Below are 24,697 nucleotides of genomic sequence, written 5' to 3' on the forward strand. Positions count from 1 at the left end.
ATAGACAGGCTGTTTAGAAATGCGCTGTACTGAAGCCTGTCCCCGGATGCCTCTTGGAGGGAGAGACAGAGGAAAAGACAGATACAGTAAGAAAACAGACAGGCGCTGTGATAGCTGTGAGAAAATGCAAAACAGTTTTTATCAGTGATTACACATGTGATCAAACAATTCTTGTTACACTAAATATCAAATGTTTTCATACGACTGCATTATGATGCCAGACGAGAGAAACACAGAGCAGTGTTTTTCCTGTGCTTGAATTAAACCACTTTGTAGCGACAATTCAGAAGTGATTTATTTTGCTTCTGATGTTTGGACGTCGGTTGATGTCAGCTCTGTTAGTGAAATAGCTGGATATTTGGTTCCTGGCATGGGTTTTGGCAAACAGCTGGGTTTGGATTGAGTTCAGGATGTGGTGGACTATTTGACGCTGCTGCCATGTTTTCTGCTGTTTGACTGCTTTTTTCCAGGCTTTTTAATTTTTCTTTTAATTATTCCGCTCCAAGTGTTATCTGCATGTAGACACACACCCTCTGAAAGTAAGGCTCAAGTGGTATTTAAGAACTTACCCGGTCAAAAAAGTAAGTTTTGGCGAATTCAATATACATTAAGTATTTAATTAACTGTTAACTTTCAGGCAATTGTGACAACACTTTGTTTTGGCAACAGTAGTGGGAAAATCTTTATGGTTGTGATGCAATACGCTATTCATTCATTTATTTTCTGTATCCTGTTAGGGGTCACAAGGGGGCGGGAGCCTATGCCAGCTGACACTAGGCGAGAGGCGAGGTACACCCTGGACAGGTTGCCAGACTATCACAGGGCTGACACATAGAGACAGACAACCATTCACACTCACATTCAATTTAGAGTCACCAAAGCATCAGACAGACGAAAAAAGCTGTCCTTTAATGTCAGCATGATACGCGGCCGGTCGTTGTTATAGTTTAACGGGACTTGGTGCAGCAGGGGAGAACGCGGCAGGACAAGAATGAAAGTTATGGCGACGAAGGTCCAAGTAGGGTGGGTGGAAGACATGGAGAACGGGTCCAACATAACGGGTCCAACATAACATCTTATGTGTCACATAAGATTATAAAGCCAAACCCTGTTCTTTTTTCTTACACCTAGCCACATGCTTTTGTTGCCTAAACGTAACCACGTGTTTTGTTGCCCAAACCCAACCACGTGCATTAGTTGTTGGAAGAAAAAATCATCAATTTGCATTGTACTGACATATTGCTTTTATTTCTAAAGAGACTGTGTATAAACAGTATATTTCCTGTGAAAACTGAAGTGCATTTTGAAAGAAGACAATGTAACAGGCATTGCTTGACATGGTGTCCCAGAACGTCAACAACCAATGCATCCAGGGTACCTTTCACATTGTATCTGGACATGGAAGGTCTATGACCAAATGTCGATATGTGACGAGGTCAGAGTGAGAATGTGTTGTCCGGATAGGGCCATTCACGTTTTCACATCGGCCACCATGGTTAGTAGCCCTTCTGCAATGAGCAGCATTGGAAAAAGTACATAATTTAGTGTTTCTACTGGTTTAAATCAACAGGTTAGTTTGTTTTGAAAAGGAAGAGACCTCTGTGGATAATTCAGCTCCCAATAAAAACCTCCTGAACATCTGCATCAGAGAAAAGGTGAGCACACATTAGCAGGTGCTAGGCTCGCTGCCCAACCGGGATGAGCAGAAAACCATCGGAGAAACACTGATTCAGTGTTTTTATCACCTGGTTCCATTTGTTTTGGAGAGGAAGAGATCTCTGTAGATATTCTGGCTACCAGTTAAAACCCCCTGAACAATGAACACTAAAGGAATTCTAACTTGGAGAAGTTTCAGCTGGTTGCAATCTGCAGTCCTCACCACTAGATGTCACTGAAGTCAACTAAATCTTACACACTGCTCCTTTAATGTCTAAATGTAGAGGAGAAATGGACTGTAATTATAGACCAGAGAAGTTGTACTGGAAAGCATTAGGAAGACACATGCTGCACCTGTAAGTGTTTGCACACAAACATATAAATCCATATATTTACTTTATATTTTTACATGTTTAGAAATATCTGTATTCATCCAGTGAAGGTCACCTGCGCCTGGTCGCCTACATCTGAAACCGAGACTTATAAACTTGGACACATTCATAACTGAAACCTGCCCAGTAAATTACTGTCATCTTCCATTTGCCAGCAATAACCTGTCGCCCCTCCCTATGTATGTAGGGACACATATATACATATGCACCTCCTTGCATACAAATGTCAAACACAATCTTTCCCTCCTTCAGTCTACCACCCATCCTTTAATCTTTTGTATCCTTTCTTTCTCCCTCACACACACTCCAGCCACAGCTGTAGGTTTTCACCTAATCCCGCTGTCCTCTCATGTTATAACAGCTCTGAACTCGAGCCCTCGGAGAGAGGGGGCTCGCCCACACCGTGTTTTCACAGACTGCAGCATCTGGGCCTGTAGACGTCACTCCTACGGTGTCCTGTTTGGGGTCAAGGACACGTTGGAGGATCAAAAAAGAGTCGACATATATCACTTGTTAAAGATAATATACTTTGAGAGAAGTGGATGACTGAAAGATAACGTAATAAGATGGTAGGGGGAATGTTTCGAGCTCTGTGAGGCATCCTGTAGATTTCCTTTAGAGTTTTAGAAATCACACCTTTGTTTCTGCTTCCTGAATATGAGTTTGTTTTTTGTGTTCAGTTCCACACCAGACATATAAAGATCAGGAAGTGTATATTGCAGAAATTACTTTCTGTCTTGTTGATCTTACGCTCTGCTTCAAGTCCCCCATCTCCTGCCTTTTCCTCCACAGTTTATTTTTCTTTTTATCTCCTTATTTCATTGCCTCCTCCATCTCTCCCTCTCCCTCCTGGATCATAGCCCTCCTGACCTGCTTTGTCCAGAGCACACAAACATATTTTCTGTGATGTCTGCCAGCTGCCTGGCTTAGCTTGGCTCACCCGAACTCAGCCATGGCTCTAGTTTTTTTTTTTGTGTTGGCCACTGCTGAACCGTCCGGCCCCGCTCAAACAATCATGTGGTCCCCAGCCTTTTCCAGGCATTTCCTGGGTCACCTGAGCAGCGAACAGCCCTCCCTCCCTCACATCCTCCCGCTCCCTGCCCCTCGCTGGCTCTTCCTGCCTGGTTTGGAAGGTCCTGAGAGGGGTCAGAGTGGCCTGGTGCGCAAGTGGGAGCCATACTGCGGATATTTATTATTTCATTTAAGTCCTCCCTTTGCTCTGGAGAGTAGAGGGACCACTGATGTCTAACGGAGGTTGAAGGATAGTTCACAAGGTGACCATGTGAACTGTTGAACCCCTGAAACAGGGCTGGGGGTGTGTGTGTTTTTATATTTCGTGCGAGTGTTTGAGGGAGTATACGGCTCTTAAAAAAGCCCCCTGAAGAGTTTAGCAACTATGAGTTTATGTGACATGATAAATTCAGAGAGAGCACATGAACGAGCAGCCACACACAAACACAGACACACACATGGTCACAGCTGTGCAATTTGGGAGAGGGATGTGTAGTACCTTTTAAGTAACTGCATCATTTATTTTATGTTGTTTGGCAACAGTAACATGTACACCTTTACACTCACCCTGTTCTCACAATGTTATAAAAGGGGAATTCTAGTTTCACAAACCGGGGTCTTATTTTCATAGTTTTAGCTATCAGTCTTATCTGTAATAATATGTTTGTACTCACAGTTAGTTGATTGCTGAGGTTTGGGAACAGGGTGACATAGTTAAAAAACAAGTTTGACAGGCAAAGAAATGTGAGCAGGCAGATGATCAGAGAGGTTTTAAACTAACTCCCTGAATAAACACATTTATTTGGAAGAGAAAATGAAGGTGCTCTGTAGAGCTATCGCCCCAGCTGTCTATCATAAACATCCATCACCATTTGAGGCTGGAATTAAAGCTCAATGTCTTGACCCATGGGTTCTACGAGTTATCGCAGGTCACTTGTAGTCCTGTCTGATCATCTGACTGTACATGTTTCTTGGGGAATCGTAGCATCGTTGCCATGTTCCCAGATCTCAGCAATTACTTTGGTAAGTACAGTGTTGTCATAACCTCTAGAAAGGAAAAAAAAGTTACACACCAAAAGCTAGTTTTCTCCTCCTTTAATCTCAACTTGTATTTAAAAACCTAACAAGCAAGCAGCCCGCCAGTAGGGTTGGTCATTACAAACTCATGCTGTGCAGCCAAACATCATTCAAACCCACAGAACTTAATCTCAAATTTTAGTTCCCTAATTTTTTCAAAGATACCAGATAAGTCAGGCTGATTTTTTTTAGGGAAATATGTAGTAAATGGTGCACCAGACATCTAGAAAATTGGCACATGATATCATGATGCAGACATAAAAAAATCTTGGGTTTAAATAGCTGACTTAGTGAAAGATTAGTGAACTTTACATCAACTTGAGGTAAAACAGAAAGGGATTTAAAGGGGAACTACTGCAGGTTCATAATTGTATTTCGGGTTTTTACTAGAACTTCATTTTCCTCATACTGTCTGTGCTGGAATACCTGCATTCCCACTCTGTATAACATGTTCAACTTAAGCGCTAATCTCTTGAAGCCCCCTCCCCAAAAAGCCAGTCTGCCCTGATTGGTCAGCATTTCTGTGTCCTCCACATCTGGAGGTCTCTGCACTCGTTGCAGTCAGGTGGATGACTGTGTAGGAGTTTGCTGAATGTTCCGGTGGGAATATTATCCAAAGCCAGGAAAAAATTAGCAACACTGGCAATCAAGATTACGGGTTTCCCTGATGTTAGCATGTAGCTACATGTAGCAATGTACTCGCAACCGGGGGAATGACTGTAACCGAGTAAAGCGGCACTGTCTACCCTGAAAAAAATCAACAATAAAATCTTCTAAACTAAAATCTTTACAATCAGACAAGTTCCAGTGGGAATATGAGCCAAACTCTGGCAAAAAAAGATTACAGGTTTCCCTGATGTCAGCATGTAGCTACATGTAGCAATGTACTCGCAATTGGGGGAATGACTGTAACCGAGTAATGCGGCACTTTCTACCCTGAATAAAATCAACAATAAACTAAAATCTTTACAACCAGACATGTTCCAGTGGGAATATGAACTGAAACCAGGGAGATATTAGCAACTCTGGCAACCAAAATTACAGGTTTGCCTGATGATAGCATGTAGCTACATGTAGCAACACACTCTCAACTGGGGGAATGACTCTCAGAGAGTAAAGTGGCACTTTCTACCCTGAAAAGAATGAAGATTAAAATCTTCTAAACCAAAATCTTCACAATTGGGCATGTTCCAATAGGAATATGATCTGAAATGGGGGAGAAATTAACATCTGCAACCAAGATGATATGTTTCCCTGACATTAGAATGCAGCCACATGTAGCAGTGTACTTGAAGCCAGGGGAATGACTATAACGGAATATTTCTAACCTGAAATATCGAAAACACTCCAGTCCCTCCGGGATTTAGCAGGCTTTTTCGGGAATGTTACAGCCCAAAATGCCTGATTTCACGGCTGCTTTTTTTTTTTTTTTTTTTAAATTGCGATGAAAGAGTCTGTCTTCTGCAATTTCATTGCAATGTTTTCAGCATATTTGTTGCAATGAAATTGCGGAAGACAGCAAAAATTGCAAAAAAAAAAAAAAAAAAAAAAGTTCAGTTTTGTTTTGTTTGTGTTGTGTTTTGTTTTTTGCTTTGTTTTGTATAATCCATTATAAAACAAAGGCAATGTAAAACTGAACTCTGGTCTGAGTATTTCCAAAAAGCCACACCCACACATTTACACAAGCACACACACCAAGGTGGGAAATTAGCACAAGCCAAATGCTGGTTTAATATGACACTGCTGGTAGATCTAAGATACAAAATAATAATTAATTACTGAATGAATCGAATTTGAACATATCTGGTAGATTTGAACATATCTGGTAGATGTTCACATTTTAAAAAGTTAATTTCCCATCCTGGCACACATGTATTCACCCCCCCACCCCCCCCCACCCCCCCCCCCCCCCCACACACACACACACACACACAGAGCTTGTCACATTAACAGGTATACACACCTCTCTTACTTTGCAATTATAATAAATTAACGTTACTTTTAACCATGCATATTTAATCTAACATACCAGCCTCTGTCATGGTGATTTGTCTGGTCTGTGGTCTGCTAGTTCAAGCCATTCTCCAAATATGTTTTGCGGTAGAAAAGTGTTTGTCAATCAGTGCTTTGGGGGGTGCAAAACAGTTTACCTCCGCTTTTGTGAAGAACATCAGGGAGCTGTTTAGCAGTAATTTTTGTCAGTAAATGTGAAACATTAGAATTGCACGTCTGCATCTTCATACCATAACAACAGAGGTGAATTTGGTGACATACGTCCATTACATTTGTGCGGGGGACTGCTATTGCTGGTGGAACTCACAGGAGGCTGGTCAAAATTGTGGAAAAGTTGCAGTGATTAGACAAAATTGCATGGTCGCGGGTCATGGGGATTGATTGAATTTGCTTTATTTGTTGTGATCGCAACATCGCAAATTCCTAGAGAGACTGACACTTGCAGCAGTGTGACTAGAGCAGATGACCATATAGAGAGGTTTGTCTCAAGCTGATGTCAGTTTGTCAGAGCAGAGTATTCAGATCAGTCTGACGCCTGAGGTTTTTGCTCACTGGATTACTTTCAAATACAGTCAGGTCCATAATTATTTGGACAATGATACAGTTGTCATCATTTTGGCTCTGTACACCACCACAATGGGTTTTAAATGAAACAATGAATACCTGCTTAAAGTGCAGACTCTCAGCTTTCATTTAAGGCTTTTTTCAAAAATGTAGTATGAACCGTGTAGGAATGACAACCATTTCTTCACACAGTCCCCCGACTTTAAGGGCTCATAAGTATTTGGACAAACTAACATAATCATCAATTAAACAGTCAGTTTTAATACTTGGTTGCAAATCCTTTACAGTCAACGACTGCCTGAAGTGTTGGACACATAGGCATCATCAGATGCTGGGTTTCTTCCCTGGTGATGCTCTGCCAGCCCTTTACTGCAGCCGTCTGCACTTCCTGCTTGTGTTTTGGGTGTTTTGCCCTCAGTTTTGGCTTCAGCAAGAGAAACGCATGCTCAATTGGATTCAGGTCAGATGATATGACTTGGCCGTTGTAGAACATTCCACTTCTTTGCCTTAAAAATGTCTTTGGTTGCTTTTGCAGTATGCTTCAGGTCAATGTCCATCTGCACTGTGAAGCATCGTCCAATGAGTTTTGAAGCATTTAGTTGAATCTGAGCAGATAATGGTGCCCCAAACACTTCAGCTTTCATCCTGCTGCTCTTGTCAGCAGTCACATCATCAATAAATACAAGAGAACCAGTTCCACTGGCAGCCATACATGGCCATGACATAACAGTACCTCCACCATGCTTCACTGATGAGGTGGTGTGCTTTGGATCATGAGCAGTTCCTTCCCTTCTTCCTTCTCTTGTCTTCCCATCATTCTGGTAGTTGATCTTTGTTTTATCTGTCCATAGTATGCTGTTCCACAACTGTACAGGCTTTTTAGATGGTTTTTGACAAACTCTAATCTGGCCTTCCATTTTTAAGGCTAACCAATAGTTTGCATCTTGTGATAAACCCTCTGTATTTATTCTAGTGAAGTCTTGTCTTGCTTACAAGAGCAGCAGGATGAAAGCTGAAGTGTTTGGGGCACCATTATCTGCTCAGATTCAACTAAATGCTTCAAAACTCATTGGACGATGCTTCACAGTGCAGATGGACATTGACCTGAAGCATATTGCAAAAGCAACCAAAGACATTTTTAAGGCAAAGAAGTGGAATGTTCTGCAACGGCCAAGTCATATCATCTGACCTGAATCCAACTGAGCATGCGTTTCTCTTGCTGAAGCCAAAACTGAGGGCAAAACACCCAAAACACAAGCAGGAAGTGCAGACGGCTGCAGGAAAGGGCTGGCAGAGCATCACCAGGGAAGAAACCCAGCATCTGGTGATGTCTATGGGTCCAACACTTCAGGCAGTCATTGACTGTAAAGGATTTGCAACCAAGTATTAAAACTGACTGTTTAATTGATGATTATGATAGTTTGTCCAAATACTTATGAGCCCTTAAAGTTGGGGGACTGTGTGAAGAAATGGTTGTCATTCCTACACGGTTCATACTACATTTTTGAAAAAAGCCTTAAATGAAAGCTGAGAGTCTGCACTTTAAGCAGAAATTCATTGTTTCATTTAAAACCCATTGTGGTGGTGTACAGAGCCAAAATGACGACAACTGTATCATTGTCCAAATAATTATGGACCTGACTGTACATCTACGTCATTGTTTGAAACTTTGGCCACCTACAATATAAATATCAGACACTGTAACAATATATAAATATGACAAAATCAAGAAAAGCATAATGGGTCCCCTTTAACAAATATAAATGCAGCACCTGCTTTTCATCTAAATATTATGTCATTTGTGAACGTGTGGGTGAAGAAAAACATGTTTATCTTCAGTGTGCATCTCATTGTGTGCCTGTGTCAGTATGTGAGCGTGTGCATATTTTCATTACGTGTGTCTGCAGTCTAAACTGAGGTTTAACCTGTGAGGGGAAGTTTCAATGCAGTCTGGCCAATATCAGCTTCTTCCCCAAAGCCAAATGGAGGCTGATTGGGGAGCCGGAGTGCGACAAACCAAAGCAGCCCAGAGTCCTAACATCATTATAGGGCTGAGAGAGGCAATAAAGCCAAGTCTTGGGAGATTACCTCTGCTGCAGCCGGCGTACAAACCCATTGCTTTCTGGTTTGTGCGTGTGATCTTTTTGTCCAGTCTTGTACGACAACATGATAGATGATTTGGTCTCGAGGCTGCATGTGAACTCATCCTGGTTTTCATCACCTGGAGAACCCTCTGATACATTTATATGTCACTGCTTATTGCAAGTGCGTGCTACAACCCTGGGACAAAAGAGAGAGGTTTTTTACAAGGGTGACTACAGGCTTTAATTTCAGATTGTAACTTGTCAGCATGGATGTAAGCTGCCTCAGTACCAAGATGCAACAGATGAAGGTATCGCTTAGCCGAACAAGACAGGGATGGATCCCATCTGCAACCAGTTGCTCCTGGGGAGGAATGAGATTAATGATTTTACAAACATGATGAATGGCTGAGATCAGCGATGACAGGCTTTGAGTGACAGGTTACAGGTGTAGACCCTCCCAATTCCCAAAACTCTTAAACTGAAACTCCTCAGTCGCTCCCTTCCTTTCTTCTTCTGTGGAAAAGAGAGTGACAGCCGCTCGAGTCCACCAACGCCTTTTTTCGGCAGCCAGCCGCGACGGCGTGCCTTGCCTGAGGTTATTAGGCCTTGCATGACCTCTGACCCTCTGTAATAAACACGGTTAGCCATGTCTATGAAGTCTGGCTGTCGGTAGTCACCAGCTGAATCCCAGGGTCTTTGCTGCTTGTTTGCTGCACTCCGTCTTTGCCAAGCAGAGAAACAGTTAAGCTGTCACACATCAGAGAAGACAAGTAGCAGCCTTTTGTGCAACACAGTACCAGTTGGCCTGATTGTTGGGAAGAAAAAGGAAAATCAAAGGGCTGCGAAAACAGCTGCAGATGGGGTTAGAGTTACAAAATAAAGATGACGAGGACCAGGCCAGACTGTGGTCATTTGTGGGAGACTGACTGTCGAAGTTTTACAGCCATTAGAGAGGAGCTGGTATTCAAGTTTTGACAAGACGTCACCTTTCACTAACTTCTGCCAACAACATTGCTTCTGATCCGGAGTGGCATCAAAACTGAGGCGACGATTGAGAACACACTGAAACCTTATTAATGCACCCTGTCATTTCATTTATCGGCGTTCCTCTATGCAAACACACGCGCTGTTTTGACTTCCTCTTTTGCCACTATGTGTCACATTTCTTTATGATCAATCCTGAAGATTAATTGACTAGCTGTTTAGTGGGCTGCGTCTACTTTGGGCTGAAACTAAAGATTTTTCATGAAGTAATCTGCCACTTATTTGCCCGATAAATAATTTAATGTGTGTGGATCACAATTTCCTAAAATTTAAGTTGACATTTTTAGATTATTTGTTGGATTGTCAGTCCACAACCAAAAGATACTTGGTTTAATATCATCCAGGTCAAAGACAATAATTAAATCCTTACAACTGAGAAGCTCAAAGTAGAAAACTCAATTAAATTTTCCACTGATCAACTAATCCATTAACTGTTTCAGGTTTCGTTTCAGGTTTTGCCTCATATAAATCTGCAAGCAAACAGCTTAATTTGTAGAGGCTTGAATATTGTAATGGTACTGTGCTTTATATTTTGCTGGCTGGGCACTGATAAATAAACCAATACACTAATTAAAACTTAGTTACTGAGTGACTGATTATTTGATTGATTCATTAAGGAGAAAAAGCCTTATCCTACAGGTCAGCACATGGTTTTGGACAGGTCTTCGGCACACACGTGGTGTACGCTGCCACGTATTCATTCGTATGGACAGGAGTCAGGAAGAGCTCAAGGTTAAAATGTGCAGAGAAAAGTCTGAGGACTGGACAGATGAAGGGATCAGGCAGAAGTGAAAACTCTGTTCTTCTCTTATGAGTTCCCCAGCAATGATCCTCTACACATGCTGCACTCCTTTCCTCTGAGTCAAAATGAAAGGCAGCAGCAGGGAGCGCACAGGCCTGAATCTCACCACTCTGTAAACGGACCTGACAACCTCTGATATCGCATCCTCTTTTTCCTCTTCCCCGCAAGGTCCTCACTTTCTCCCCGCTCGCTCACTCTCCCCTTCGTTCTTCTTTCTGGGGCCCTGCAGCGTGCGGAGGCTGCTCACTAGCAACTCTTTTGGAGAATTTCTGTCTTACAACCAGATATGCAGGATGTTCATACGACCAAATGTGCAGTTACACTCGCAAGACTAAATTTCCAACACTGGAGGACAAGTTATGAGCACACCCTATCTATATGGCCAAAGGTTGTTGAACAAGAGAGCTCTTCCCTCTTACTTTCTCCCCTTCTTTTCTCTCTATCTCCCTTTCTGCATTCGTAATGACTATGAGACAGTGAGTAATATGGCAGGGAATTACACAGAAATGTCCATTTCTCTTACGTGAGAGGATAAACTTGTGGAAAGTAGGACGCTGGTGATCAGAAATGCCCCCACCCACTCTAAGAAAGAAAAAAAAAAGAGGCAGCGGTCACCTTGGATACGGCGAATCTTACCCTCCAATTTTCTTTTGCAATCACACAAACACGTACGGACACACACCTGCAAACACAAACGCACTCGAGCACAAAGACTTGCTCTAACTCAAATATACTTTCTTTCTCTCTTCTCCACACAAACACGTACACACACACCCACTGGGAGGCTTTACAGAGTGCCCGCCTCGATGTCCAACCTCGCTGTTGCGCAGAGCTCATGAAATCTGGCTGTCATGCGTCTGCTTGACAGGTATCCTTGACAAAGCAAATCCCAATCTATATGCAGCGTGGCAGGCGGGGACCTTGTCAAATGCTAATGCCAGGGACACTTTAGAGGTTGTTGCCCTCTGTGGCTATTTTTACAAACAGTATATCTCCCTGGTATTCCTGTTTGTGGAGCAGTACTGGAGCGAGCCAGCTGGTGGCGGTGTCTGCACTTGCTTCATCAATCACTCCCTTTCGCTTTCTCTCCCTCTGCCCTCTCTTCTTGTTATTCATTAAAGCGCCTCGGAATAATAAGTCCCCAAGAAACTGGGAACATGTGATGAAGTCGTAGTTAATAATGTATACACCACCCTCCCCTCCACCCCCTCCCTCCCTCCATCTTTTTATCCCCACTTCTCCCTCTGCCTCTCTTCCTTAACTCTCTCCCCATTCAGCCCCCTTGCACCACACAACTGCGTGCTCCACCACACTCAATGCGCCCATGCCCTTGCGGTGAATGGGGGTAAACACGCATTAACATATTTATATCTTAAGCCCCCATCCGAAAAAAATTGTGACAACAACGCCGATGTAAATGGGCTCATTTGAAAGCCTTGAGAACACAACTCCTTTCACACTTCAATGCTGCTCTTTAATTATGCCATCTTAATGTGTCGGTGAACCCTAATGCACCAAAAGTCTGCTCCAGGAATGGTCACTTGGATGTTTTGGCAGTTGTGGTCGCCATATAGAGAGGTCCCACAAACACTGGAAATGAGCTCACACACTCTGTCTTGCTCAGTGTCTCGTGGTGTGTGTGTGTCTGAGAGGAGAGATTTAGGTGCTGTGATCTGTCTGAGAGGCCCCGCTGCGCTCCTCTATGATGCTCCCAGTGACGTAGCGAGCGGTGCGTTTGTGCGCTCCATCTCATGTTGACCGCTGCACTCTTTGAGCCTCATGCATATCACATCCCACCTCCGAACGCAACTTCAAACAGAGCAAGCCAACACAGGCGGAAAATGTGTTTAAACCATCAAGGGGGTTTTATTTTCTTCGTCTTCTCCCCTTCTTTCTTTTTTTCTCCATTTTTTCTGCAAGAAATCAAACCTGAACCCCGAAAATATCCAGATTCTGATCAGCATCCAGGCCCTGTGGTTTGCGGGGGCAGACCCAGGGAATGTCCTCTCCGTCTGAGTCAGAATCCGTACACGTTGTGTTGATGCCATTGTGAACGTCACTCATTCCCTCTCCTACAGGCCGCTGCTTTTTTTCTCCCCATGACCAGACCTTAAGGGAGATGCACTTTCAACGGCACAAATGGGAACAATGGGGACGTCATTGTTCTGCATTGGCAGCTCAATTATTGAAGCGCAAGAATCAATAGCGTAGCTCCGGAGCATTTTTATAAGGAGCTGAGTAATGCATACTGCTCATGACACTGTCACAGGAAATGGAGGATAATACTGTGTACACTGTGGAAAAAGCAGGCTCAGGAGAATCCAAATCGATTTAATTCAATTTGGGTCAGCCTGTCTTATTTCAAGGTGGGTTTTTTTCACTCACGGGCAAGAAAAAGAGAATCTGGACAAAGTCTCTCTTACAATCCCGCCTGCTTCCCCCCTTTTTTCTCCCCTTTCTTCCTTTATTTGTCCTGGGCAGAAATGACTTGGGTTACAGGATAAATTATTTATTTCAAAAATTGACTGTATCCTTCATGCTTCTCTCTCATTCTCTCTCCGTCTCTCTGTCTCTCATAAGCTCCAGATGCAAATGTGACTGTGTCCCTTCCCTATAAATAGCAGCCGCCAGAGGGATTCTTCCAGGAGTCAGCCACAGTTTCTCTACCGTACCAAAATAACCAGGGGAGGGGAGAGTGTGAGAGCAACACTGTGGCAATACAGCCATTCTCACATTCAGTCAGAATACTCTATCAGCATAGAGATAAGTAAGGAGGGGAGAGGAGGGAAAAAAAAGTTTTGAGTGATTCGTCAGCATGACCTGGAGCAGGCTCCTGATAGGACGCCCGCCTGTCGGTGCTCTGCGTCGATTGGCTGTTGCAACATGCCCCACATTGGTGCGTATCTTTCCCTCACGGTTTGAGACTTGAGTTTAATGAATCTCACAACTGTCCATGGTGTTGATAATAAGAACTTCACAATTAGCCTTTAAATGATGGTCTTGTGTATTGAAGTGTCATAACTACAGTGCCTCGCAGCGTTATTGGCACCCTGATGATGAGCTAAAGAGAGGCAAATCTAGAAAATTGAGAATATTGTATCTTGTTCAGTTGTGATTGCGCCGTAAATTTATTTTGATTTATTATTATTCGCACAGCAAGAACTTGTGGGTTTTTTTTTTTTGTGTCGATTATCGCCTCAGTGTTCGGTGTGTTTGTATCTGCTGAGTGTCTCCGTCATGCCTTCACTGCAGTGCAACTGAATGTGTTTCAGTGGCTTCTCAGCTATACGGAGCAGGTCTGCAGTTAATGTTCCAGTAGCAGACTACCTGGCTGAATACATATTGTCAAGGTGTCATGATTCAGAGGGAGAACGTCAACTACAGTAACTGCCTTAATGTGACCAACATAGAAATATAGATGGTTTGTTTCCTTTAACAGTTTTTTGTTGAGCTTAGAGAAGAAACTTGAAACTGAAAACCATTTTTTTGTGTATTTTAATATTCCTCTTCCCAACAATATAATAGTTTACCATATCAGGTGATGTAGATCAAATCAACTGAGCTCACAAGTAGCTGTAAAAACCAAATGGTAAGAGTACACCTCAATTTCAGTCTCACAAGTGCAGAGATCTTGAGTTATTCTTGATAAAGGTATAGTGTAAAAAAAAAAAAACAATAATAATAATGTAATTTAAAATAAATAAATAAATAATTGGGCATTTTTTTGTACAAAATTTCTGAATATTGCTCATCACAAGTCAGAATGAAAATAGAAGTTGTAATTAATTCATTTAAAATATTATTTTATTTAAAAAAAATCCACATTATTTAATTACATTGTTGAAGGGAGTCTGTGACTTAAGTTTTTTAATGACAATGACTGCTCTTGCGATTATAGGACATATGACAATAAATAACTTTGAACTTTAAATATAATTTCTGATATTGCCCAAGTGTAGCTAGCTTAGAGAATGTATCTCTTATTTATTTCAGTTTTCTTTATCAAAAGGTACCAAAAGTTGTCCAAACACCAAATATTTATTATGTAAGTTTAATTGGAAATTTATTAACAACAAAATTCTAAATATTAACAGATATTGTAAATTCTACTAGATTATTTAATTTTTTATAAGGTTAAAAAAATTTGAAACCACAGTATATAGATCTAGACAGTGCTACTATATGTTGAATTTCTTTTCGTTTAAGCATTAAGTTAAAATTGCATTTGCTGACAACCTAGCCGTTGTGTTTTCCGTGTGATAATTATCTCACCCAGTAGGGCACCACTTCTGTCTTTCAGCACAAATGCTCACAATAAATAAACTTCCGATCTTTGATGAGACTTGAAAAATTTAATTCGACAGCACTCGAGTGAGAATTTAAAAGAGATCCATTTGGATCTTTGCCTGGAGGCTGGAGGAAGGGCGACGCAGACTTTTTGATTTATGAAAACTCTTGTGGAGGATCTGAGTGAACGTGACACAAACCCTCTCAATATGTACTCTCCCTTTCTGATCCCTTTCACTTTCATTTCAGTGGCTCAACACAAGCCCTCACAAACATAAATATCATGCAGGTACACAGATGCACACACAGTCCCTGCCTCTCTGTCCTCATTAGGGAGGCTGTATTGTTTCACAGCTGATTGTGAGGACTGCACAAAGTGATCCTGATGAAGTCTTTATTTTCCATCCCAGCTAACTAATCAATTTCATATTCTCTGTTCCCCACGTCCCCCCCCCCTCTGTCTATCCCCGCCTCTTTCTCTCTGTCTCTCTTGCTAAAAGCCTGACACAGAGCCAGGAGTGAGACAAACACCCATGGAAATCATTTCAATAAAGACTGCCATCATATATCCGTGGTGCTAACACAGTGATAGCAGGACTCATAGCAATTCAATTAACTAAAAGGAATAGGGGGGATGGAAACGTCTCTGCTTGATAATATTCGCTTTACTCACCAAGCTTTGCGTCAAAGAAACAAAGACAAATGTGTGAGAAAACTGCTTTTCAAGCGAAACACAAGTTATTTTTGAAAGTATGCATGTGGTTCTAGTTTTGGGAATCTCACAGGCATGTGATTGCATGGGTTTATTCATACATTCAAATCTGTTTTAGAGTGCTAGAAAAAAAAACGAGGTAGGGTCACTTCCATGCAATACAACTGGATGAATGAGGATGAAAAAGTGATGAAGAAAAAAAAAATCCAAATGCACACAAAGCCATTTTGGTGGTGTAACCAGAGCGCAGCCATGCACAGCCTAAACACTGACTATACAGCACAATCTAAATAAATGGCTGCCCCTTGTTACTTAATGTATTCATTCAAAGCAACCTGAATTGCATTCCCTGTGAATGATATCACTGTTGAAAATGCATGAACACTTGTTCACAGGCCCAACCTTTCAGAGCCTGCAGTGGCTCTTCCCTGAAGAGACTGTACTCTTGAATTGTTTAAATCTCTCCCTCTCTCCCTGTCGACAATTCCCACAACATGACACAGGCATGAGACCCGTGTCGCCAAGGAGTCAAGCCGCCTGAGTCCTGAGACAACGGCCTCTAATCCAGTGGTGTTTTCAAAGCAAGATGAAGGGGCAATGGAGTGCACACAAGTGAAGATTTTAGTGGAGCAGCTAAGCTATGGTAAAATATTTGGACCCAGCAGAGCACGGATTTAGCTTCTGAAACAGCACGCTCCACTCCACTAGACGCCATTTTTAGGGTGTGTGAATATATGGATGACATTGACTTTTGTCAAATTGGGTTTGTGCTCATTTCCAATGTTTTGCCTGTTGGGAGGAATGTAAGGAAAATCTACAAAATGAGATGCAACTTTGACATTGAAAGAACCAAAGCTCTTGACAAGACCCAAGGTTTTATTATAAATAAAATATATTTTTAAAAACACAGCTGCAAATAACATGTACTGTATTATTCATAAAACTACATACAGGATAATAAAACTAAAAATTGCCTCGTCATCATGTAATAATAGTTTATACAGGAATGTATTTTTTAAAGATTTTTTTACTATTATTTTACTATTTTTTACTTATTTTTTACTGTCCCTACAGTCGCTACTTCAAAATACTGTAGCCTAATAATAATAATAATAATAATAGTTATAATAATAATTTATATAATAATAATGATAATAATAAAAAAAATAATAATAATTTTGGTTTCTGTAATATCTAGCTTGTTTTCTCTTCATTCCGTGAGGGAAACTAAACTAAATGGATATCTAAATCCACTCTGCCCACAGAGGCTGCTGTGTGCTCGCTGCCTGCCATTTGCAGGCCTCTGAAGCTCCATTAGTTGGCTTGGTGAGCTCCAGCTATGGTACCTCGCGGGACAGCAAATAACAGCTCTGCTGAAGGCTCTTTGAGAATGACCAATTGTACATTTGTGGGAGAAAGCCCACCGCCAAAAAAGAATTCCATTGTGGTCGTCCACACTCATTGAAACTGAGGCTTATTCTTTCCCCTTTCTGACTTCCGCACCATATTTGCAAGTGATGAAAATGAGATTGTGAACTCCAAAGGATATTTCTGTTGAGGGGTGGGCGATATTTATCTCTTTGGGTCTGTTTACCTTTTTCACCGGCAGGAATATTAACAGGAATCCAACATTTAGTGCTGCAGTAATCCCAGTGATTAAGACCTGCTGACAGTTGAAGGTAAAGTTTATTGTTACTCTGGGACCCAGGGTGCGCTGCCATATTAAAAACTGGCTCTGCATGCAGAGCTGGCCGTGAAAGCAGACACAAGAGACGAGGGGAGATCAAAGGGCTGCCCAGTGAGGATCTCACCACTACAGTGGTACTGTTCAGCTGGGGAATGTGTGTTAATGTGTGTATGTATGTGTGTGTGTGTGTGTGTGTGTGTGTGTGTGCGCTGTGTGAGCAGATCTGTACTGTAATATAGACTCAGTTGGAAACAAAATAGCACTGTGCGCGCGCAGTAATGTAGAGGGAAATAAAGATGTAGATGAAATATGACCTTATGTTCGTCATATTAAGACATTAATATTAAGAATATATAAATACTTAAAATAAAAATGAAAACCCTAAAAAAAGATCTTAATTATCAGGAGCTTCAGGAAGTTTAAGGTCTTTAAATCGACATTAATTTTCTTCTGTTTAACTGTGAATTCATTGTCACATTAAATTGGTGAGTGAACTATATTCTATACAATAAATTTAGATATATAAGTCTAATTCCAGTGCGTCTCTGTACAAAAACTGTGTTCGAATACTCACACGAGAAGCACTTGGGACCTGACCTTCACATCGCACATACGTTAGAAAAACGGAAAGAAACAAAATAAAACAAGAAAAGAAAAAAGAAATGACTGGTTCGAGGGCACAAAAACAGGACCCACACTGCCACTCTGTACACTCCAATTGCACTAACATTTTAAAAAAGCACAGCATCCATTTTTTTTGGCTCTCCCACCCAATGTCCAATCAGATGCTCAGGTTGGAAGATGAAAATGCCACTTTTCCTGCAGGCAGCCCCAGGCATGTCATTAAGAGAGGAATTTGATGCCCTGTACAAGCGCTTGGAACTATCAAGTGCAGTAAAAGTGAAAACTCATCAGTTTTTCCTCCAAATTTCACCATGTCCTTGACTCAAGTGTTCGTGAGAGTGAGAGGGAGAGAGTGTGAGAAGGAGACAGACAGAGAGGGCCTATAGGATTAGGCCTTTAGGTGTCACTGTACTTTCAAGAATCCGTCCTGCCCCCTCACACAAACACACGCACACACACACACTGTAACAAAATGGTGTCACGTTGGGGCATCTATTGTTCAAGAACGCTGGGTTTGGCTTTCAGTCTGTCGTGGCAGCACAGAGAGGGCCCTGTGCTCCACTGAGTTCTCCTCTCCAGGGACGGGTGATTAATGGCCGAAGCAACAACTTTGGAGTTGTTCACAAAATCAAATTTCTCACAGAGACGTCAATAAGGACCAACTTTGACTGCCACAGAGTTTTGTTGTCCGCAGTGAACACATTCAGCTGCTTTTTTTCTTATATTTACTCAAAATTTCAGTCTCATTCCTTCTTTTTTCCGTTTTTCCTTTAAACAGCAAATGTTCCGCATCCCCACAACCGCGGGAAATCTGCAAGGGTGCCGGACACATCGAGCAGCAACTAGGTTTATAAGGTGTAATTGCGACAAATTATGCTAGCGTTTACTTGTAATATACCTTGTAATTCCATTCTCGCAGAGTAAAAAGCCCTTTTTGAAAGCGCAGGGGAAAGTAGGGAAAAAACAAGAGATGAAAAGAGGCTTTTTAAAGTCTCAACATTACACATTCAACACTGCAAGAACAAAGCCCTGCCATAAATACATCCATATGCTCTCTGTTTGTGGCTACGCATATTTCTATTCAAGGAAAAACATGCGGTTTTATGCTGAAAGACTTACTATTCAGAAAATAACCTTTGTAGATGAGAAGATTTGAAACAGTTTTTTCCCTCCCTTCCTCCCTCCTTCTCCCTTTTTGTGCTTCCTCTCTCCCTCTCTCCCCTCTTCCACCCAGCGTGATTTTACTGCTGTATCACCCCAGATAGAGATCTGCCGTCTATGCTGCGTTCAAGACTAATCAGCCCTAGCATTGTTATGTTGTTAATATTCAGACAACCCTCTGCCAAAAAAAACGACAGGCATAATCACAGGGCCTGAGCAACAGCAACGACAAACACAGCCCCAATGACTACAAATACCAGCCGTAAACACATGCTAATAAACACAACACAGACTGTTTTGAGTCAGTGATCTGGGGAGGGGGAAAGGCAGACCTAGTTAAACGAGGTCTCTAAAAAACAAATGTGTGTATTTATTTGCTGGAGCCGCTCATGTCGAGGAAATGTCACCTCGGGCGGCTGCTGTTGTCATGGTGTCCTTCTCACCTCGTTAGGATTCGTACGGGCCACTCTTTGTGTCGCTGAGCGCAGCCTGTGAAAGCCACAAATGGAGCTAAAGCACCCGTAGGAGTCTCACCGGGGAACATTAAAAATATAACGAGAGGTTACCGGTCCTGAGCGGGATGGACATGCGCTGTCTGACATGCTTGATAAACAAATCTGGCACATGCTGAACCGGTGTGCAGCTGGCTATTCCCCGACATGATAATTACATGAATGAAAATATTCGCCCTCCCGAGTTTTTACCCTCCCAACCTGCTTTTTTTTTTGCATCACCATTGCAATGCTTTCTTTATCACAAGAAAAGCCAATGTTGTTTTGGGACAAACAGCTCTGCCTGCTGAGCTGAAACGAACACTTCTGACAAGATTTGGGTAAAGTGAGGACATTGTGCTCTGCCCCGCTCTGTTTGGGATTTTGGTGCAAGCCCTCAAAAACATTCAGCGAAGATGGTAAGCAGCAAGCAGAAACAGCGGTTTTCTCCCTTTGCATCCTCTCTCTCCTCCCTCCTTTTTCCCACCGTTTTTTTTTCTTTTCTCCTCTCTTTCTACTTTATGCTTCTGTTGAAATTAGCTGGAAGACAAAGAAGCCATGTGTTGCGACATGGCATGCTTACTGTACCGGTGTGGTTGGGATTTCCGGTGCACGACCTTCCAGGCATGGCTGCACAGGTAATTAAAACTCATTTGGATTCTTTCTACATCTCTGCTGACAGGGCTGTTTGGGGCGAGACTTTAGGAGACAAAGGTAGCTTGGCACGTTTTTATGGGGTACGGGGCCGATGTTACGCCAGCTGAGCGTGTGTGGGAGAGAAAGGGGGAAAGGAAGTGCGAAAGAATAAGGATGTTCAATGAGGAGGATGTGTGTGTGTGTGTGTGTGTGTGTGTGTGTGTGTGTGAATAGAGTAGTCAGGAGAGTTTAGGGGGCAGTGTGTTTAAGCAGAGATAGGCAGCAGCCTGTACAGGAGGCTTTGTGACCTACATTGAGGAGGGAAGGGGCGATAAACAGAGAGAAGGAGTAAGGGACAGGGCAGGCAGAGAAGAGAGGGGAAGGGTTAGGGAATAAAAAACAGAGGAAGGAGCAAGTGATAAAGAGGTGAGAGATAGAGGTGAAAGAATAAATGAAAGATGGAAGGAGGGAGGGAGGGAGGGAGGAATCCTAAAGAAAGAAAAAGGAAACAGGCGAAAAGAGTTGGGTTTCAAATCCAGCGCTCCCGACAGTGGCATGCCAGATGACCTTGGGCATGTCACGCTGCCATCTGTTCCCTCTGTCTGGCCTGTCAACATACCTCTAACTCCAGTTAAAACATGACATTCCAGCTTCCTTACACACCGAGGGGCAGCCGTCGTCACCCCGAGCGAGCCAGATAGAGAGACACAGACAGGAAGAGGGAGAGAGGGAGTGCGGGAGTGACGGAGAATCCGGGGAGGAATCATGAGACGGAGGGAGGGGAGAGAGAGAGAGAGAGAGAGAGGGAGAGACACAGTACGGGTAAGAAAGGGAGTGACCTTTTCTGCAACAGCCCATCTTTATGAGCTGATATTGTTATCAATGTATTACTCCCTGGATGGCCACTAGAGCTACAATAACGCCATTGAACCGACAGTCCATCATCATAGGACAAAGAGGGGCGCTAACACTGACATCCTATGGGGCATTGGGTTGCAACTGATTGCACTCATAAATGAGTGTGGCTCTCATAAAATCATGTGGTAACTGCTTAGCGGTGCACAGGGTGATGTCTTTTGTTATCAACAGCTCGAGTGCCACGCAGGCTGCCTGTTTGTTGTAGCGTCCGGGCGGCCGGGTCGTGTTTTCAGATGTGAAGTTAATCATGCATCCATTGAAATGTGTTATTGCAACATGGATGATGGGAGGAAGAGAGGAGCAGTTGAATTATTTCTTTTTTCCAATTTTTGTTTGCATTTATTTCATTGTTTTTTGATATGAGAATTTTCACCAACAATATTTTTTTCTCTTTTATTTTTTCCCCACTCTCTTCTCTGGGCAGTGCTGTGTGCTCATATTAAAATTTATTCTGACAGCTGGAAAGGACAGAGCTCTGATGGGTTTCGATCGTAGCAGGGCGGCAGGCTCCCGAGGTGGCAGACCACGTAACTATCCCTGGACACGTGTTTATCGTTTTTTATATGTGCCAATAAATACTCCTTAATTGTTAATGACATAGGCAGGGTGTGTGCATGGTAAAACCGTGAGGTTGCTGCCAGAACATGAAACGCTGTGTAGCAAATTTAGAAATAAACAAAAATAAATATGAAGGAATATCAGGGGAGGCCTCTGATGTTTCTCTTCTGCCCTTGGATAAGTCTTCTTGCATAGAAATGAGCGCTCACTGCTATCCCCTATAGCGTGAGAATGGTTCGTATTCCCAAATATTGATTGAGCTGTCTCGGGCCAGAAGTATGGGAATGCTAAAATGGCATTCCTCTTCTTTTTTTTAAGGTATTAAAAACTTGCACCAATAGGCTTTTCAGTTCATAATACTCATCACTGGAGGGCTACCAATTACTAGTCCGTTTTGATGAGCCAATATTGGCTGTCTACCAATGCCCTTAAGCAAACTTTTTGGGGCTGTGGAATGACAGTCAGAGTGGTATTTACAAAGAGATGGAGGGATTTAGGTTTTTATGGTTAATCATCACAGTGATCTACAGAAATGTGTGCTAAGCAGGGAGCTCCTCTACCCCAAAATACATTTTGAATTTGTCGAGAGACTGAGAGGAACTTGAGGATCAAGCTGCTTAATGTATTGACGGCGGAGTATACGCTTGACTTTTCTTCAAGGATTCTAGCCATATAGAACAACTACATGACGTGTTTTAAATAGACATATAGTAGCTTCAATTTAAACAGCAATGAAACACTAACTTAATAATCTTCTTTGGCCTTCCAAACCCATCAATTAAATAACCTGAAATAAGATGGCCTCCATGAAGACGTGGTCTAATCAGTGAAGATTAGCAGCAGTGGATTGTTTAGTCCTTTATGATAACATCCAAGGAATCACCAAGTCCACTATCTGGTCTCTTGTTTTCCATGCTGGAGTGAAGCAAATCTTCAGTCTGATCTATGAGGAGACCTGCAGTTTCTTCAAGGTCTTCTTGGAGAACGTGATCAGTGATGCCCTCACCTACACCGAGCGCGCTAAGAGGACGACCCTGACTGCCATGGGTGTGGTGTACGCTCCAAAGAGGCAGGGACGCACTCTGTACAGCTTCTGTATCCATTATCAAAACCTTAAAATCTGATCTGCATTAAATGAATTCATATTTAAGTTGTCTTTGCAACATATCTTTAAGGCCCTTCATAATCAAGCCCCTTCCTACTGAACTCCTCTGAAATCTTCTTCTGCAATCCAACTCACATCACCATCCGCCCGCTTGACTACCATGGGTTCTTGAAACTTCAGCTGTTCTTCCCCCACCTTTGAAATTCTCTACCCCATGACATTCGCAATATTGACTCCCTTTCCACTTTCAAGTCCTGTCTGAAAACTAGGGCTGCAACTAACGATTCTTTTCATTGTCGACTAATCTTTCGATTGTTTCTTCGATTAGTCGACTAATCATTTTAGCAAAAAATGTGTTAAAATGTTCTGTCTCTCTCAAACCCCAAAATTATGTCATCTAATGTCTTGTTTCGTACTCACGCCAAAGGGTTTTAGTTCACTGTCATGGGAGAGTGTGTAAAGCTGCCAATATTTGAATGTAAGAAGCTGCAATAAGAGTATTTTGGGGTACTTCTATGAAAAATGTCTCAAACATTGATTAGTCAACTATTAAAATAGTCACCGATTATTTTAATAGTCGATTGGTCATCGATTAGTAGACTAATAGTTGCAGCCTTACTGAAAACAAACCTTTTTTTTAAGATGGCACATTCAGTCTGATTTAATGGATGCACATATGGTGACCTGCACACATGATGATAATTTCATACATAATATTATAATTACTCATTTGTTTATTAACTTTTATTGTATATTACTGAATTGTTTGATTTTATGATCCAAGGATACATTGCTGCTTGTTGTTTTTTAACTGTGTCCTTGAGTGCTTCAAAAGGCACCTATAAATAAAATGCATTATTACTATTATATCTTATAGGACACGTAATATCAGGCTGTTTAACATGCTATTAAACATTTTGGCCGTTGATAGTTTCATCTGCCGCACAACTACACATGATACTGCAAAAAAAAAAGCCTGCATATGCCAGCTAACATAAACCGTGATTGATGGTATTAGTCCACAGTCTGTTAGATTAAGTCCCTCACAGCGCCTGTGGCTGGTTTGGGTGAGCGGCTGTCACACAGGTGGGGTTTTTTTGAGTGAGGAGCAGCCCACTAAATGACCACACTGCAATGAATAAGGAGTATGTTTGGACTGCTACCTTTCTTTGGGGGATTCAAAAGCCAACCAGAGACAGGAAGCGAGCGGGGAAGAGACAGTGAGAAGCCTGGTATTTGGGTCAAGGAAAAACCTTCCCAAAAAAAGAACTTACAAAATCAGTAGAATAATCCCTTCCACCGCAAGCTACTTAAATCATTATTGAGCTCTTTTCAGGGCAACGTTTTACTTCCAACCTTAATGTATTCACTTTCAGCTCCTGAGCAAAGCATCCCTGTTCACTTATTGCTGCCAAGTGAGTTGAGGTGACGTGCTGACGTTAGAGAACAACTTAACATAAAGCATCGTGGGACCTTGCCAATAACCAGAAAGATAATGACACCTGTGAGGAAATTCCCCACCAATTATGAATGGAATAATTACATTTTAAGTTGCAGGCTGAAAAATACAGTCTCTGTAGCTTTCGCGTTTCCCCTCACATAACCTCATGCTCTGCCAAACAACTGCATACTTTCCTCTCAGTTCTGACACTCTGGGGATTAGGGGAGGTAATTCTACAAAGACCATGCCTCGCGCTCTCGTCCTCATCCTTCAGTGACTGATATGTAAGGGAAGTGGGACCCTGACCCACTCCTGACTGAGGGAAATTGCTGTGACCTCTCTGCGTTTTTTGGGAGGAAGCCAGACCTGGCACATACGCGCTGGGGTGCTATGGCAGCCTCCTCTGACCCCAAGGACCTTTGGCTGGCCTACCC

Source organism: Epinephelus lanceolatus, chromosome 6 (genome assembly GCF_041903045.1).
Source record: "Epinephelus lanceolatus isolate andai-2023 chromosome 6, ASM4190304v1, whole genome shotgun sequence".
In the NCBI taxonomy this organism is placed as follows: Eukaryota; Metazoa; Chordata; class Actinopteri; order Perciformes; family Serranidae; genus Epinephelus; species Epinephelus lanceolatus.